This window comes from Strigops habroptila, chromosome 2, assembly GCF_004027225.2.
Source record: "Strigops habroptila isolate Jane chromosome 2, bStrHab1.2.pri, whole genome shotgun sequence".
Taxonomy (NCBI): domain Eukaryota; kingdom Metazoa; phylum Chordata; class Aves; order Psittaciformes; family Psittacidae; genus Strigops; species Strigops habroptila.
In genome coordinates, this window is record NC_044278.2 from 47,085,945 (window position 1) to 47,094,631 (window position 8,687).

The following is an 8,687-nucleotide window of genomic DNA, read 5'->3' on the forward strand; positions in this document are numbered from 1 at the left end:
GGAGAACATCACAATGTGAGGAATAGTTTCTTGTTTCTCACAGACCTTGTTTAAAGTATATAAAGATTTGAAGAATGTGCTCTGCTCTTTTTCAAAAAATGTATACTTGGATGCTGGGGAGGGACTCTTCATCAGGGACTGTAGTGATAGGACAAGGGGTAATGGGTTTAAACTTAAACAGGGAAGTTAATGTTAGATATAAAGAAGAAGTTCTTTACTGTGAGGCTGGTGAGGCACTGGAACAGGTTGCCCAGAGAAGTGCTAAATACTCCATCCCTGGTGGTGTTCAAGGCCAGGGTGGACAGAGCCTTGGGTGACATGGTTTAGTGTGAGGTGTCCCTGCCCACGGCAGGGGGGTTGGAACTAAGTGATCTTAATATCCTTTCCAACCCAAACCATTAGATGATTCTATGATTCTATGATCTTGACACAACATTCATTTATACAGCAGTAAGAAGTTAATAGAGTGTTTCTGTATAGAGAGAAGATAGGTGATCTGGCTGCATCTACATGAAGGAAGAAAACGGTAATCTTATGCTAAAGCATCAGATTGTTTCTTTACATTGCTAGAAACCTGGCTGGATAACAGTCAAATCAATACCAACAGCTGTTTTAACTAAATCCAAGTCTTGTTAGGTGTACACTCCTATGGAATCCTTTTGTCTTTGCTAGCACTTTTAAACCTCAAAGGCCATGAAGGATTGACAAAACAATGCCACTCTTTTGCTTTGGTTAATGAAAAAAAAATGGGGAAATGTGCCCAGATTATCTCAATGTACATAAAAAAGGAACCAAAGTGCAATTAGCAATACCGTAGACTTCTTCCAAATTATATTTTTTTACCAAAAGCAAGCTTTTTAACATTATAATGCAGGTTTATTTTCTCAGCATCTCCTAACTGCATTTACAGGCAGATCATTTTAAAATGGGCTTTATAAATGCTGTTACATCGCATTCATCCCACCTAAGCTAAAAATAAACCTGTAGACTTCAGGTTGGCGATTGACATTGCTTACTGTTACCAACATTTTATAAATAGGTCTCTATTTAAAGAGTTCTACACTGTCTGTTAGTAATCATTTACCTTACCTACTTTATTAAGTGAACATTCATCTTCTTAGTCACATTAGTTTTAAAATCATGTTGGTATTTAAATACTTACATTGCCCTTTACAAGGACAATTCCTGCATCAAATGCTGTAGCATAAGCACAAAGAGCTTGTCACATGTTTTAGTGCTACAGTAATCAGTGTTACTAACAATAAAGTCAATATCAGTATCAATTTATTCTTTATATTAGCATCATTCCAAATCAACCATCCACTGCCATGCTTGGAGCATCTAAGTTAAAATTCCCAGTTTCAGAAAGCTCCACTTTTATACAGTGATTATGAGTACCATAAAGTGAAGCTCTTATTATACCTCTCAGTGGTTTTTTCCATTTCACTTTCTACCTAGACACTCTGTGAATACTTCATCCAAAGACAAAGAGATCACAAACAAACGAAGAATTAACATCACTGATTGCCACTAACTTCACTGCCTGAAATTATCTTACTGTTGGCATTCATTTACTCATGCTTCCCAGGGGCACATCACATATATTAATGTACACCCTTATAGATATTTGCATATATACTTATACATATATATGCATGTATACATGTATTGATGTATTTGAGAGGTCACATGTTCCTTTACCTGTTCCTTAGATGAAGAATGCCCTAACTAGCCATATCCCATCCATGAAAGAGTTTTCTGAGTATGTAGGTCATGCAGCAGCAAGGCCAGAGGGAAACCAGACACATCTGAATACAAATGTAATTTGGAAAATCACAGAATTCCTATACATCACATCTACCAAGGAGCAGAACAGAGGTGTGATTAGGTTTAATCAAGAGCTTGCATTGTTAGACCTATCTTTGTAAAATGTTCCAATTAACTGCAATGGGAGTGTAGGCTTTCATAAGGGTCTGAGTGATCCTCTATATTTTTACTTCATTCAGTTTGAGAAGAGGCACCTGGATATCTCCACTCTCTGCTGTGCCCTCCGGCAGACCCATTCCCAGGGTGAGCATGCAGCAGACATTAAGCATGGGGAAGATCTGAGTTATACCTGAGCAGCCGGGAAAGATATGAGAGGCTACTCAACAAAACCATGCTGAGCATATAAAACTTCACTAGATAATCAGATTGCTTTATAGAAACATCCCATTCCTGTCTCTTAGGCTTACCATAGCTGCAAAAAAAATTACAATAGCAAGTAAATATTGGAGTTGCAGCCAGACTGAAAGAATAACGAATAAACATGGTGTTAAACTTAAATCTGGCTCCCAGCTGGAGTTCTGCTGTAGCCTGCCAAGCACAACAGGGATGAATGCAACAAGGACACTAGTCTGGAGGTCAGAGCGGAGGTATCTGTAAAGAACAAAGGGTATCCAAATAGTATTGTTGGCTGCAGACACTGCACTGATAAGTCAGGGAGCATTTGGAAAGAGGAAACTCACAGGAGGAGGGAGAGAAAGGAAATGAAGGTGGCAGAGGAATAGAAGAGAACAAAATGGGACAAAACAAGGGTAATGAGAAAAAGGCAGAACTGTAGTGTCCTTCAGCATTCAATGATGAGAAATCTTTGACTGAGGTTATAACTATTGATCAACAGGCAAAAAGTATTACATGAAAGAGGAGAGACTGAGAGGGGCCAGATATCCCAAGATAGGGGATTAAGGGAACTGAGACTTACTTTAGTTTTGCAGAGCCTTGGGATAAATACCACTGTAATGAAATGCTACACTCTCTGTGGCATGCAGCCCCACACCTGTATCTAGCCAAGTGGTCATGGACCACTTTACGAACTGGGTGAGAAGGCTGATGGGAAAAGCAGAAAGAGGAAACTTCTTCATTCATGGTGTTTCTTAGAGGGAAGTATAAAAGGATGTAGCCATTTGCACCATCTCATATTGACCTGGATTGACTTGCTGATGGGAGAGGAAGATATATGTTCTGAATTTAAAAATGGCAAGAATAATAATTAGTGAGGATCTAACTAAGGATAGGGTCACTAAGCCCCACAGAGCACTGTGAAAAGTAAAAAATATAGTTCATATAGAAGAGCTGACATAGAGAAAGGAGGCTGTAGCCTTGAAGCCATAGATTTTTCTCCAGAATAGTTTTCTTGGACTACTAGGTTGTTTAGCTCAACTTCCACTCAGAATGTCCTCAAGTTTTTTTCAATTCCTTGTCCTCTGCTCTTGCCTCCCTTCTAGACTTCTAACAATCATTTAATTTATTAGCAATGTGAGTTTCAATTGCTTCAAAGTAATGAGCAAAGATACACTCTCTTATTTCTTTAGCTCATCCCTTGCTAAATCACTGCTGTAGACACCAGGTACTAAGAGATGCAGAGAACATCTGTGTGTCAGGTCCTTTCATGTACCTTATCCAGTTCAGTTCAGTAAGGTAGACTTCATGCTCTATACCCGCTGGATAATATTTTTACCATGTTGATAGGATGTTACCAGAAGAAGTGAACCAAATAGGAGAAAACTAGACTTTTTGCTGTCTCTTTGGGGAGTGGTAAGCAAAGATAAATCTTTGTGCAGAATATTGTCAATAGACTTTCTTGGAAGGATTTTTCCAGTGTAAGTACCCAACAAAGCTCTTCAAAGATACCAGCCTTGGGAGCAGCCAGTCACATGCATCCTAAGCGATTGCTGTGGCATGTCTTCAGCCTGATTTAGGTGGAACTGACACATCCTAAATAAGGAGCCAAATCACTAGGCTGTTGGATCTCTTCAAGCTTTTCCCAAGCCTTTCCCTATAACAAGTCACTGCAAAGAGTGTCTTGTTCTGATGCAGAACAACACAGGTTTTCAAAAGTTCACTTAAACTGGCCTAAAATCAAAGCTCCCGAGTAAGGTACTGAATAAGCATATTCTTCTAAGCATTCTGAGTAGTTCTCTTTAGTCCTGAATATTAAATTATTGGTGCCTCCCTGTTCTTTCTGAAGCCTCCTTCAGTGGAGGCTTCAGATCTATGGTGTCAAATAACTCACACCTGGCTGTCCCTGACTTATACAGACATAAAAACTTCCCTGTTTACTCTTGAAAAGCACCATGCAAACAAAAGGCACTGAGGAGAAGTTTGGTTTTCTTTTAGACTTCTCAAAGTATCAGCGAGCTCTTTCATTTATAGTCTCTCACCATAACTGGAAAAAGAGACGCATGCAAGTTGAAATTGAAAGCATGCCTGCTGTTCTATTTCTCTTCTTTCTGGAAATCACTGGATACAGTTCCATAACTACTACACTGCAAAAAGTTGTGTTAAACAAAAATATTGCAGCTGCCCGCTATAATGCAAAAAAAAAATTCAACCTGCTCTGTCAAGCTGGGTCCACTTCATATGAAATAGCCTCATTTTCTTTTTAGTCACTGACTTCAGGAACGGCTATCACAGATGCTCCACTTTCATGTTCTGTGAAGTCCTCTTCATGCATATGAGTCTCTCGGGAAGGATGTTCAAAACAGAAATTAAGTACATATAGCAAAAAGCTTTCAGCATCATCTGATGGGAATGAAACGATTGTGAAGATTCATTAGTTCAGCAAATTGCCTCTGCAACATCTGTGCTTTCTAGTCACATTAAAAAAATGATGCTTTTAAAGTAAGCTAGGCCAATAAACCATATTAATTACACCATGCTGTTTTACATCTAGACCTACAACTGCTCTATGACACCATCACACAGACAGAATAGATGAAGTCACACAAAAGACAAGCTCAGAATCTAGGATATGATTAGGCTAGTTGGTAAATCTGAGTGTCTGCCAACTCATGAATAGCTTGGCCTGGCTTTTACAATCTCTATTTCTGAAAGTACTGACAACCAAACAGATTTTGTCTTTTGAGATCAAATAGTCTAACTGTATTGTTTCAGTGTGTGCTGCAACATTAATAAGTCACCATGTTATGTGACATGTTGGACAGAATGCCACTGAGAGAAGCTCAAGCTGCTTGTTTGTTCTGTCTGGTCTACCTCTGGTTGTGACCTTGCTAATTGCTGGCAGAATAAGGCCTGCATTTGTGAGGGACTTTGTTAAGAGAAACAGGGATGCTATAGATGCTTGGAGAATGATGACTTCCCTTTCTGTTTGAAACATTCAGCTGAAAAATGCTTGGTCACTTTCCCTGTATAGTAGATCAAATTTTCTACACGAGTTGTGTAGGAAACTGCTATAATTTTATCTGCTTGCATCCCAGCACTTTCATCAGCACACCTCATTCTGAAGGATGTCAGTATCCCAATTTTATTATGAGTCTTGCAGTATCTGACGCTAGAGCCAGCTTGTTACATCAGGATACAGCTTTTATTCAGAACAAAATTGAGCTCTTCGGGTTACTGAGAAACTCAAAACCCATCAACCGTGTTCCTGAATGGTTTCAGATTATAAAAAAACCAAGAAGCATGGCTAAGATTTCACTATCTGCAAGCCAGTCTCATAGGCTTGGGCATTTTTTTCAGGAGTTTTAATCTAGGTGGATGTTAAACCTATAGCTATGCTAATAAAAATCACAATGTGCACTTAGAATCATAGAATCGATTAGGTTGGAAAAGACCTTCAAGATCACTGAAGTCCGACCATTAACCAAGCACTGCCAAGTCCACCACTAAACCGTGCCCCTTAACACCACATCTACATGTCTTTTAAATACTTCCAGGGATGATGACTCCACCACTTCCCTGGGCAGCCTGTTCCAATACTTGACAACCTTTTTGGTGAAGAAATTGTTCCTAATATCCAATCTGAACCTTCCCTGGCACAGCTTGAAGCCATTTCCTCTTGTCCTATCACTTGTTGCTTGAGAGAAGAGACCAACATTCACCTCGTTATAACTATATTTCAGGTAGTTGTAGAAAGCAATAAGGTTTCCCCTCAGCCTCCTTTTCTCCAGACTAAACAACCCCAGTTCCCTCAGCCATTCTCCATAAGAATTGTGCTCTAGACCCTTCACCAGATTCGTTGCCCTTCTCTCGACCTGCTCTGGCATCTCAATGTCTTTCCTGTAGTGAGGGGCCCAGAACTGAACACAGGATCCAAGGTGCAGCCTCACCAGTGCTGAATACAGGGGGACAATCAATTCCCTAGTCCTGCTGGCCACACTAGCTCCAACACAAGCCAGGATGCTGTTGGCCGCGTTGACTGCCTGGGCACACTGCTGGCTCATGTTCAGCTGAACATGAATTCACTTGAAAAATACTGGGATCATATTTATTTCCTTTGTCATGCCTAAGCAGTTGCCATTTTAATTATTGATATCACTCTAAAATTGCCACTAATGCCATATAAACACATCATAATTTCTTTCCCTCTCATCACTAGAAACTGTATAGCAAATCTTTTTATATTTATTTCAAACTATTTCTAGACCAACCTACTAAACTATTATAATCTATTATACTTTAGAGCATTGTGTTCTTGGTTCTTGGGTACTTCCCCAAAGGAGTCATGTTTACTAGTTATTAGAGGGTATTAGCTTTCCTTTTGCCATTCCTGCCTTGCAGTTCTTGTGCATTTATTCTCTAGTGTAGTCCAAAAGGATGTAGGCATCTTAGTGGGCACACTAGATACATTCAGTCTGCTAGCACCTGAGACAAGCAGCACCAGCCAAGTGGCCCAGGCGGGGCAGATGGTGTAATTCTTAAGGGAGTAATATCAAAACCACATACAGCAGGAAACCATCAAACAACTTATTTGATTGACTGTGATGTTGGGCTTGGCATTCCACCTCAGTGAAAGTAGCCTGGCATCTTCCTCTGAAAAATAGCTGAACTCTACTTTTGTCTCTCTGAATCATGACTAGATATCTCTAATTCAAACTTTTATAACCAGTGCAATATGTAACAAACATTAACTTTCAGACATGTGGTTCATCCTGCAAAACTGCAAATGATCAAAAGTCATGAGTGCAGGCTATCTTATATTTTTTTCATCAGTGTTTAGTTAGATCATGTTTCTCACTGTTTTACAGGTTGTACTATGAGTACTAATTGAGAGACAAAGGAAGTTATCATTTCGAAGAACTTTCTGCCTCAGTCAAATGAGAGAAGGGGCTTTAATTACATTGTATACAGTGTCTACCATGCTGTGAAATCACTACTCCATCAAAAGCCAGATTCAATTAAAGATTTAAGCTTCTAACTACCCATCACAAGAGTTACTAGGAAGTTAAGGAGCTTGGACATCTTATAGGTATAGGATGAACAAAAAAGTTGCAGTGCAAATGGAAACTGAGTAATGGGAACTGAGGGTTCCATCCTCTTAGTGATACAGTCTCTCAGTTTAAAAGGATTATAATAAAAATAGAGGTATTTGAAAAGTTTGCAAATACTTTTCTGTCTATGCACACTTGTTCTGGAACTGTAGTTGTGAATTTTTTCATATCCTTGTAATAGATTTTCTAAGCACAAAATCTCAGAGAAAATACAGGTTCTTTGCTGTATATAGGTGTGCAAGTCCCACTTACTGTGATGTCTAATGGTATTTTAAACACTCCTTGTGCTGCCCTGGTAATTTGTTTATCTAGTACCTCTCCTTTTATTTTTGGATTGTAAGCTCTTTTGGTCAGGGACCATTTTTTATGCCTGTCTGAAGCATCAAACACAGTGGCACTCTTGGTCCATAACTTAGTTTCTGATGCAAATAACAATCTGGCTCTTAGATGAAATAGGTTTTCAGCCCTTTTAAAGAACAAGTGAAACATTGCTATTTCTGTAAACACAGAAGCAGAACCAAAAGGGGGGGCAGGGAAGAGGAGGCCAACAGTGCTTTCTACAGAAGCCTAGAAATATTAAAGGGGAAACAGCTGCCTCTTATGTATCTGGCTACCAAGAGGTACTTTGTCATAACAGACATCAGAGTGGACCAGACTGTGATCTTTTGTGAAGCTGGAGTCATGAAAGCTGTTAAAGACAATTGGAAATGGGCATATTATCTAAAGTCCGCAATGAAGCTGAAGAAAGAATTTCGAAAGAATCAAACCAACATTAAGTTGGGCAGATTTTCTGCACAGAATGTTATTATTTTTGAGCCATCTGTCAAATTAAACAGAGACACTTCCAAACCCATGTTGCAGGGGGTGGAAATGCCAACAGATGCTTTATACTGGCTTTGATGAAAGACTAACTGGGTTAGTTCTTAGCCTCCAAGAGTCACTGGCTCTGTTATCTTACAAATCTAAAAGAGCAGCAATAAAAACTTACAAGAAAAGTAAATTAGTGAGAAAAGCAGTAAATTTTCTGTCCTCTGATATGACCAGCATGCTCTTTGATTTTACTTTGGATGATCAAGTGACTCTAAATCTCCAAAGCACCCTCTAAGTTATTTCTGGCAGTCCACAAAACATAATCACAAAGTTTTCTGTGGAACATATTCTTGTGTTCCTCTGAATCTTTGAACTATTTACATTATTCTAAGAGCAAAATAAATTGCTCAACAACTGAGCATTAAACTACAGTCAAAGTCTCATTGATAGAAAAAAAAAACCAAAAACATAAAAAAAAAAAAAAAAAAAAAGAAAAGAAAAAGAAAAACCACCCACACCTTAGAAAGATGGCAGATCTTCCCAGAGTCAATGATGCACTGGTGACGTCAGCTTCAAAGGCAGGTAAATTGGCAGCCACTGGCATAG